Source organism: Nicotiana tabacum, chromosome 22 (genome assembly GCF_000715075.1).
Source record: "Nicotiana tabacum cultivar K326 chromosome 22, ASM71507v2, whole genome shotgun sequence".
Lineage (NCBI taxonomy): Eukaryota > Viridiplantae > Streptophyta > Magnoliopsida > Solanales > Solanaceae > Nicotiana > Nicotiana tabacum.
Window position 1 is genome coordinate 48,267,491 of NC_134101.1, and position 11,134 is coordinate 48,278,624.

Here is an 11,134-nt window from a genome sequence, read left to right on the forward strand (position 1 = left end):
CTACTTTGGTTATTGTTGTCAATCTTGATATTGGCTTGTACGGCTCGTAAGCTTTTGTGTTAAATTACGTAACGCCAATGAAAATAGAAACTGAGGAAATGATTTGTAATTGTGAGGAAGTTGTTGCTCCTTCCCCCTAGTAATATGTTCGAGAAAAAAGGACTCGATCCAGCTTCGGATGCTTGCCTATACTTGTCTCGAGCATCTCGGATCTATACATCGAAGGGGTAATGAACATTTTACTCTAAATTCGACACCTATTGCTCATGCAATTTGGGATCTCATTTTTGTTAATTGACCGTGGAAGCTCTTATTCGAGGAGGTGCTTTTGGCACAATGAATACCGCTTATTCTGGTGTTTATTAGTAGTGGTACACAATCGGTTCCAATTTTTGCATCTTCTTCTATCAATCTTTTCCTTGCCGTAATGGTTGAATTCTCGTTAGTATCAATGATACAAGTCGAATCCTAGATGTAGAAATAGAAGAAGGTGGACCCTCTCTCCATAGAAAGAAATGATATTATTCGGTTGACGTGGTTATTGGCAAGAACTTATTGAATGCATCGTTTAGGCTCATAATAAATTAGAAGTTGCTCCTACTACTCAGCCGGGAACCTTTGTAAAGACGGAAAATTTTGAACCCAATATGAATTGATGTGTATTGTCTTGAAAAAGAAATATATGCACAGTGTAGCTAATTTATTCAATTTACTCTATGTACTACTCTCATACCTGTCCCATACCTGTCCGTGTATAATTTGTCCTAACGTGAATAAAAAATATATACAAGGAAATATAAAATACAACTAAGGAATCTCTAGCTACTGCAATCAAAATATTCCTTTGCTATTATGGACAACTGGATTGTACAACACTTTACATAATCTCGTTCGAGAATAGAGTTGTCATTTCACATTCCCATTATATTTGAAAATAAAATACTACCCCACTTCAGATATCTCATAATGCTTTTGTACTTTGAGTCCTAAACCCGTATCTTCTCTTTTATGTTTCCCTTTGTCAATCGGCAGTGATGCATGTCGATCAATTCTCCGATTAACTTCATTTGTTGAAATCACACGAAATAAGATCTTTCCACTCTTTTTTTTTCCAAAGCTACCCAAAGTCTTAGATTGTCTTTTATCCTTTCTTTAATCCCCTCCCACAACACTATTATCCCCATCAAGATGCATCTTATGTCGTGGCACCGCCTCCCTATGCGATGATGAACGCGCAACCTTACACGCGGCCACAACATTATACACAAAATCGAGCTTCACCTCTCAAAAATGCCCGTCCCTACCAAGCTCCATATAATCCCCAACCAAATGTTCCACAATACAACCCTCGCCCAAAAAGAGCCCCACAAAAGGAATCAATTCACCCCTATTGGTGAATCATATTCAAGTTTGTTTCAAAAGCTAGTCGGGCTAGATCTGCTACGGCCAGTGGCCCCGAACCGGCCAAACCCCGAGTCCCCCTTGCACCAAGCTGATGCTAGATGTGAATATCACTCTGGAGCAGTGGGACATGATACATAGGACCGTTGGACCCTCAAAAGGCTGTTGAATAATTGATGATCCAGCATTGAAAGCCACAGTAGCCATTATTGCGGCAGAAGAGAACTAAAAACAGGCGCCAAACCTGAAAAGTTCTTTGTCAGATGGGAGTCTCGATAGCCGGTCTTGCTATCTTTTATGCGTACGGATTATTTCAGGGTGTAATCTAGACGTTTTACTTTTATTGTCTTACTTTCTGATGTAAACCCTTCTATCTTTAAAAAAAATTTAAAAAATCAAACCAAATGAAATTAATATTTCATTGTCCAGAAATGTCTGTTTTCTTAATCTTGTCACCTTCCTTATTCTGTTTTCAGTTCTGTTAATGTGGATTTTAATAACATGACATGCTTACAGACTTCATGCCCAGATACTAAAATGATGTCAGACTTAGAAATAATGAATCAAGAAGTAGAATGTGTTAACGATAAGGCTTGTGAGAAAATAAATAAAGAATTGAAACAGTAGACCTAAGCCAAGTCCGAATGAAATTGAAAAAAGTTGAAATTCTCTCTCTTCGGATCATTGTTGAAGCCGAGATTAAGGATAAAGATTGGGTCAACAACCGATTGGAATACTTGACACGGATTGATGAAAAATGATTGGCCGCAATTTGCCACGAGCAGTTGTACCAACAAAGAATGGCCCGTGTCTACAATAAGAAAGTGCGGCCCAAGAAATTTGAAATAGGACAACTCATTCAGAGACGTATCCTCCCACCTCATAAAGAAGCTAAAGGAAAATTGGCTAAAAATTGGAAAGGTCCATACATTGTAACGAGAGTATTGTCAAAAGATAGCGTTGTACCTGGGAGGCATCGAATAAAATGTCCCTGAAACAACTGTCGGCATGGATGCAGTCAAAAGGTATTATGTTTTACCCTTTATGTAGCATTAATGTTCTCTAATTGGGATGATGAAGGCTTTCATTCTTGATATCCAAACATCATTAAACTTTTTGCTGACCTTTTGAGCCGGTTACCTTTCTTTGATTACCCTCTTTGGAACCTAAAGGAGTTATTGGAAAAAGAACAAGAAAGAAAAAGAAAAAGAAAAAGAAAAAAAACAAAGAAAAAAAAAATGAGAAAAGAAAATAAAACAGAAGAAAAAGCAAAAGAAAAGAAAATCAAAAAACAAAGTTCTTGAACTACGTTTGACTTGATTCCGAAAGGATACGTAGGCAGCCTCTCTCTGGGGTTCAGTCACACCAAAATATAAATCCCTATTTCCCCAAAAGTTGAAACTGGGGCAGATGTTACAATGGTTCGACGATGGTTTCGCCTGAAAGGCTCCAAAGTTGTAATTCAATCCAAATCCTTTTTACCCAAATCCTTTTCAAGTCCTTCCGATCAATCAACGAGAATGTTCAAGAATTGGAGGATACAGTCATTTGGATCTGATGCCACCAAAGTGAGAGAAATAAAATGAGGGTCTTATTGGTGAAAACCCTCACGGGCACCATAGGGCGATGATGAGAATAGAAAATGAAAATGAGAGAGTCTTGTTAGTGAAAACCCGCAAAGGGCACTATAAGGCGATGATGAGAAGAGAAATGAGAGAGGTCAGCTGGTGAAAACCCGCAAAGGGCACTACTGATCGAAAAGAGAATCTTCACAGCCATTGGTATTGACAGTCTTGGGCAATGTTTCTCGGTTTAGAGGCAAAAAATTGTGATGAATTTTTGAGAGTCGGACGGTTTACACAGATCAGACATCCAGTTCAAAAGATATGTCATGTTCATTGAAGTCCGCAAGTACTCTAGATAAGTCCTTTTTCCCTTCCCCGAAAGGGATGCCTCTTGTCTAACTTCGTTGTCCATTCCATTATTTGTTTTTCCTTGAATCCCTTTCAGTCTAACTCTGTTCCAAACTAAGGCAAAGAAGGGATGGCAAGACTGATTTACAGGGTTCTCATTTGATATAAGCCAATATGCAAAAGGGCACCCAGCCTCGGCAGGGGCATCCAGTCGACTCCGACTAGCAATGATGGTCGATGCCTCGAAGTCAAAGACTCTTGAAATAAGAAAAGCAAAGTCAAATGCCCATAAAGGCAAAATAAAGTTGAAAAGGTTAAGTCCCATGTGGCTAACCGTCTTGGCAAAGTTTGAAAAGCCAAAGGTTCCCCAACGCTCTAAAGTTAAATTTAGAGGAAAGAAGTGAAAAGCCTACAAAGGCAAAATGGAGCTGAAAAAGGTTAAGTCCCATGCGACCAACCGTCATGGTAAAGTTTTATAAAAGTCAAGGGTTCTCAGGGGCCAGAAATGAAGTCGATGTTCAGGGAACAACCAGTTGTAGTTGAAAGTACCATCAAAGAAGACGGGCCGAGATCAAGTGACTAAAGCACTCAAGGCCGCAAAAATAACCACCGTTTCAAACTGACAAATCGTTCTTTGTTTGAACCACAGGAAACAGGTGTAATCTAAAGCAACCTTGCAAGAAGCAGGTGCAACCAAAAAGAAAAACACGCGGAGACTGAAATTGCTCTACAGCAACAACAACTCCAAAAAGAGAAGTCTTGTCCAAATTCTTTCCTGCACTTTACCTATTTTCTTAATAAAAGAAAAAAAATAAAGAAAATTCTAAATTATGGTAGTATAGGGTACGCCAATGCCTAGCTTCGTTTTTCAACATAGGGTCTCCACTCCCTAGTTGATTTTATTTTAGACATAGGGTCTATACTCCCTAGTCTGTTTTTCCAACATAGGGTCTACACTCCCTAGTTGATGATTATTTTAGACATAGGGTCTCCACTCCCTAGTCACTTTTTCAACATAGGTTCTCCACTCCCTAGTTGATATTTTTAGACATAGGGTCTTCACTCCCTAGTCGCTTTTCCAACATAGGGTATTCACTCCCTAGTTGATATTTTTAGACATAAGGTTTCCACTCCCTAGTATTTTTTCCAACATAAGATCTCCACTCCTGAGTTAATGATATTTTAGACATAGGGTCTCCACTCCCTAGTTGATTCTATTTCATACATAGGGTCTCCACTCCCTAGTTTATGATATTTTAGACATATGGTCTCCACTCCCTAGTCTCTTTTCCAACATAGGGTCTCCACTCCCTAGTTGATAATATTTTAGACATAGGGTCTCCACTCCCTAGTTGATGATATTTTAGACATAGGGTCTCCACTCCCTAGTCTCTTTTCCAACATAGGGACTCCACTCCCTAGTTGATTTTATTTTAGACATAGGGTCTCCACTCCCTAGTCTCTTTTCCAACAAAGGGTCTCCACTCCCTAGTTGATGTTATTTTAGACATAGGGTCTCCACTCCATAGTCGCTTTTCCAACATATGGTCTCCACTCCCTAATTGATTTTATTTTAGACATAAGGTCTCCACTCCCTAGTCTCTTTTCCAACATAGGGTCTCCACTCCCTAATTGATGATATTTTAGACATAGGGTCTTCACTCCCTAGTTGATGATATTTTAGACATAGGGTCTCCATTCTCTAGTCTCTTTTTTAATATAGGGTCTCCACTCCCTAGTTGATGTCTTTTTTTAGACATAGGGTCTCCACTCCCTAGTCTTCTTTTCCAATATAGGGTCTCCACTCCCTAGTTGATTTTATTTTAGACATAGGGTCTCCACTTCCTAGTCGCTTTTCTAGCATAGGGTCTGCACTCCCTAGTCTCCTTTTCCAACATAGGGTCTCCACTCCCTAGTCGCCTTTTCTAACATAGGGTCTCCACTTCCTAGTTGATTTTATTTTAGACATAGGGTCTCCAATCCCTAGTCTGTTTTTCCAACATAGGGTCTCCACTCCCTAGTTAATTTTTATTTTTCGAATATAGGGTCTCCACTCCCTAGTCTCTGTTTTCTCAGGGTACACCAATCCCGACCTTTTACTGCTTTCAATAAAGAAGTAGTATAGAATTTTGTTACAAATAATACACGAAAGTTTCCTAGTGAAAACTGGGGCAGAAAAATTTCGTTCGTTTATTTTGTTTTGGGTATTTGAGCAAGTTTCACCTCGAGGCACATGGTTCAATATGACTAAAAGAAGAAGTCTCAATCGAGAATAAAAGAAAAGAACAAAAAAGAAGTGAATACAAAATGCAGAAGCATATGAAAAGATGTGGACTGCTCAAGACATAACTGAAGTCACGAGCATTGCATTTCCCATTTTGATCCGAAGAAGTCATAGAAGAATGAACTAGCACCTGCAACTAGCAAGCATCGAGATTCAGATCAGAGTTTGAGTGAAGAACCAGTCAAGACTCAAGATCAAGCTTCAAAAGATTTATAAATAGGAATCTTGTAACTCATAGCTGATAGGCTTGCCTAGTTTCTTTTTGATTTTTGACTTTGGTGTAATAAGGAGTTCAACAAGTAGCAACAGCAGCAGCAATAGTGAAATCACAGTTTCCCGGTAGTCCCAGCTACCGAAATTCCCAAAACTACAGTGACCTGATTCCTTTATAGCCAAGAACATGTAGGCAACCTCCAAAGCAAAGTTCGATCAAACTTTTTAAAAACAAAAATGCTTCCCATGGAGTGTCAAACGGGCAAAAATTGCTCGTAATTGCTCACTTTATCTTTACCCGAAAATTTTTTACGTTCTCAAGCAAAGAGGGGCAGCTGTGAACATGTAATTTTTGCCCTACGAAAAATACTTCTACAAAATCCACAAAAATAGATTTTTTCTAATTATTTTTAATTTTCATATAATTTCTAGGAATTTCTTGTTAATTATTATTTGCATTTACTTGCATATTTAATATCTTAAAAAAATATTCAATTCTTCGTCTAATAGCATTTTAGATCTTAATTGCATTTAGGATTTAATTACGTTAATTAAGTACATTATCAAATAAAAATCACAAAAGTACAAATAGTCATGTTTACATTTTTAGCTTTTAGTTTTAAATTAATAATTTTTATTCATTAGTGTTAAGTTCATTAATTATTTAAATGATAGAGAATGATAAGCAGGTCAATTTTGCAAAATAGGATTGATTTGGAATATTAAGTGAAGTGGCTACATTTTAAACTTGAATGATTGTGGAAGAAGAAAGGAAAAGGGCCCATTTTTAAGTTGCAAAATCGGACTAGGCCAATTTTAAACGGCACAGTTGCCTCTATTTTCCCCAGTCCATCCCAAAGTCTACCCCAGCCCATCTCCAAACCAGCCCAGTCCATTAATAAACCAAACGACGTTGTTTTATTCCCATTTGATCTCAACCGTTCATCAGGCTCTCATCCAACGGCCAAGAACTAAACGTTTAGGCACATATAATTGTCCGAAAGGTACCCCTACCCCTAATTCGACCTCAGAGACCATCTCTCACTATCTCTATAACCCTAGCCGCCCACCGCCGCCGGAAATCGCCCAAGGCGGCGGCCCATCTCCAATCACCTCCAACTTTTCACCACGCAATCACCACGTCCTTCTCATCCCATATCTCCCATTCGTTTCCCTCAAAAACCTTTAGAATTGTTCGATTTGTAGATCTAGAAATGAAACCCTAGACCTCCTCTTCGTCGACGATAGCTGTTTTGGTCCCTTAATCGTTTGAATGGCTAGAATTTTCTTAAAACCTTCGCTTTTTCTTTGTTCTCGGCTTGCAAGAGTTATTATCATACGTAGCACTAGCCAAATGGAGAAATATCGGTCAGTGCTCGTGTAATAATAACTTTTGTTCGTTGAATTCTGGCTCGCTGGAGTTGTTTGTATCCTCCTGGTGTTTGCTAAATTTGTATATCTCCCTTCCCTTTCTTAAATTGGCTGTTTAATCACATATTCGTATGATCATGTGATCTGATTTGGGGTTAATTCCAGTGTTTAATCGTCTTCGTAATTACTTTTGTGCTTTAGTGATGAACTGTTGGTTTAAAATTACTCATACCTGATTAGTGCAATTAAATTAGTTTCTTTATTGAATTTATGATTTGGTCGAAATTACTGAAATTGGTTTGAGTTTAATTTTAAGTGTTTTAGAGATTTGGACCGCGAGAGATTTGCTGTTAGGTTTCTAGTGAAGGGCAGTAGTCTGGACCCATGCAATTAGATATCGATCAAATAAAAGAAAGGTGTAAATAACATGAAGTGTAAGGGACGTTTAGGAATTAAAACTTCAAAGGATCTCGGTCTATAACTGCCTAAGAAGGTTCTAGAGATAGGGTGAGGGACTAAAATGCAACAAGATAAAGTGTTTAGTCAAATCTGGGGTCAAAAAGGTTAAAATACAGACGTTAAAAGGGCTGAAAAACTATGGAGGAATATCTGAATGGACAGCTGTCCAATAACTGTCCAAATCAGTTTTAAAAGATGTTCTTTTCTTGAAATTTAGGGATTGCCTTCTTAGAATTATTCCCTCATTTGTGCACCTCTCAGATTTTTCATTCTCTATATAGGACCTCCTATCTTCTCAGTCACACACACGTTAAGCACTCAAAAATAAAAGGCAGCCAAAAGCTTCAATAGAAATTGAAGAAGAGTTCTAAAAAATCCAAAACTTCTTCAAGATACTAAACTTTTGTTGCTTTTGTTTAGCTTAGCACTCCTAGTTTCTTGCTTAAACATTTGTAAGATCACTGTTAAGTGCTGCTGACTGCATCGCGAGGTTCGAGATCCAGTTCTTGTTGTTTTTCTGTTGTTCTATTTGCTACATCAAGGACTACTAATTTTCTTGCTGGAATTGCTAAATATCTGTCCAGATTTGGAATTCTGCATATGTTTTGGAATATATTTTGATGTTTCATTTAAGTAAGTCCAAACTCCCTTGTATTATGTTCATCTTGGCTGATTTAAAGTGGCTGAATCTTTATTGCATTTCTTTTGACATGCTCAATTTCTGATTTTTCTGTTAACTCACCATGTAATGAATGTATACTCCAACTTAATTTGGAAGTTTATTTGAAGAACAATGAAGTGTTTTGAACATGGTGTGGGTGAGTTTAATCCACTCTCTTAATTAGAACCCTATTGTGAGTTTAGCTGACCACCTTGGTTTGAAAGCATCTTTGTTTGTGTGTTTAAGCATTGGGGTAGTCGAATCCTTTAGTCAAGCAGTGGGGTAATTGAATCCTCTTGTCTTTGCTGCTAATTTTGTTTCAGTTTTCCCTTTTATGAGTATAATATCCAATGAAGTTTTCATTTGTGAGTTTGGATGAATGCTTAGCTTAATGAAACACCAGTAGCATGTTGTGAAACGGGGGTATTTTCTGACACATGACTTACTGAACTTGGCATGACAATTCATCATGAGCATATGCAAAAGCATACGAGTCAGAATGGTTTTTCTTGATGCAAGATGATTAAGGCTTAGATTTGATTTCATTACCTTTTTTTTTTTTTTTTTGTAATTCATGATTAAATTTGACAAGTTGTATGATTAATTGCGGTTACCTGTATTCTTGTAATTAATCTATTCACTTTATGTTAAATTCACCTTTTAATTTATTCAATTTCTTATAGTACTGGGCTCAATTGGAGGCTCATGCACTATGCCTAGAATGTTGAGTCTGGGCCTAGTCTGGGCAAAATACTATTGGGCCTAGGCAGGAACTCGAAAAAATAAATGGGCTTTACAGCGTACTGGCCCAGCGAATTCAAGGTCCATATCAGACATGTTCTCACTTTGTTAATGGTCTAAACAAGCTGATGCTTTTGGTGCTAACTTAGTGAAATCAGTATCTCAGCATTCTTGCATATATATTGCTTTATCGTTTGGGTTAATCCAAATGCACATGCCTCAATGAAATTCCCAACGTTAACCAACGAATCAAAACCATCATAGGCTATATAATTAATTTAAACACACCAAAGTTCTCTAGTCATATGAATGAATCAAATCTTGACTCCAACAATTCCTTTACCATACGATGCGACCTTCCATAATCTCAAATTAGCTTTAGGAAAATCATGAACATCATATATTGCTTTAGGTGCGATTAATAAAGTATCGTGGACATGGGTACGGTTTCCGTGGCATGGTCGCGATACTTAATTCCCAATTCGGGTGTATATTTCATACAACTCGACCACAACTTTAAATAATTAAAATAAATATGTTGTAAGTCGCGAGTGCGTTTCACGAGATGCGATTCACAATATGTACAAAAACAACCAGTGCGTGACATTGCGACTTATTCAAACAAATTCCATAAATACTAAAAGCGGTTCAAAAAGTAAAAAATGCACAATAGGCTTCAAATATGTATTAAATCAGATAATTAGGCCACTTATGAATAGTTAAGCGACCTTGCTAAAACTACGGAATATGGGAGTGCCTCGCACCTTCTCCCGGATTAACAAAATTCTTTACCCGGTCTTCTGTGTTCATGGACCGTAAAAATAGAGTTATTTTCCTCGATTTGAGATTTAAAATAAACCGATGACTTGGGACACCATAAATTATTCTAAGTGGTGACTCTGAAATTAAATAAATAATCCCATTTCGATTAATGTCACTTTAATTGAAAAAATTGCGCTATCATCTTCGGGAAAAAAGAGGCATGACAAGGCCCTTGGATCAAATTTTGCCCTCTGAAATGAAAGAGTAGAAACAAAACATAAACATCCAAAATATTTAAGTCTAGAGTAGTTAGGCTTAGCTTTAAATAAGATCTCATAAGGTGTTTTAAGCTTTAAGACCTTTGAAGGGAACCTGTTAATTAAATGAGTTGCAGTCAACACACAGCCTCCCCAAAAATGAATAGGTAGATGTGATTGATAGAGCAAAGCCCTAGAAGTCTCTAGAAGATACTTATGTTTGCACTCCACAATTCCATTTCGTTGAGGAGTCCCAACACAAGTTGTCTGATGCAAAATTCCTTGTTTTGAAAAAATATCTGCATGTGCATTCCATGTTCCAAGCTCAAAAGCATTATCTGAACGTATGATTGTCTCTCTATCATAACTAAAAAAGATTGCAATATTGGAAACACATTTGATTTTGTGCTAAGAAGATATGTCCAAGTACCCCTACTATAGTTATCAACTATAGTTAAGAAGTACTTATATCTATCATAAGTGGTTGTGTTATAAGGACCCCATGTATCTATGTGAATTAAATCAAACATAGTTTTAGAAGTAGTTGAACTAGTGGAAAATGCTAATTTCGATTGTCTAGCCATATGACATATCACACAAGGCACAAAGAAATTATCACATCAAGAATTAGGAATAGATAAAATATTCTTCATATTACTCAAAGGCATATGGCCTAAACGATAGTGCCACAACTTGTTCTTTACATCAGAATTACTAGAGAAGGAAAGTAAAGCTGAAGGAACTTTCTGATTACATAGATTTTTTCCTAACACAAACGAACTTCTAGATGAAGATGACTTCTTGGAAATGAATTCCACATGCCTTGATTCCAGAACATAAAGACCACAACTCTCCCTACCAATCACCAGAGGCCTCTTCATTGAAGGGGCTTTCAAAAAATAGAAAAGAGAAGTGAATAATATGAGATAGTTGTTCTGTTTGCACAATTTATGAACTGACAACAAATTGAATCTAAAAGCAGGGACATACAACATATTGTGAAGAATCACGTTTGGAAAAAGTGAAACTGAACTTGACCTGAATGCGTGACTCTAGCCTTATGAGAGTTGGG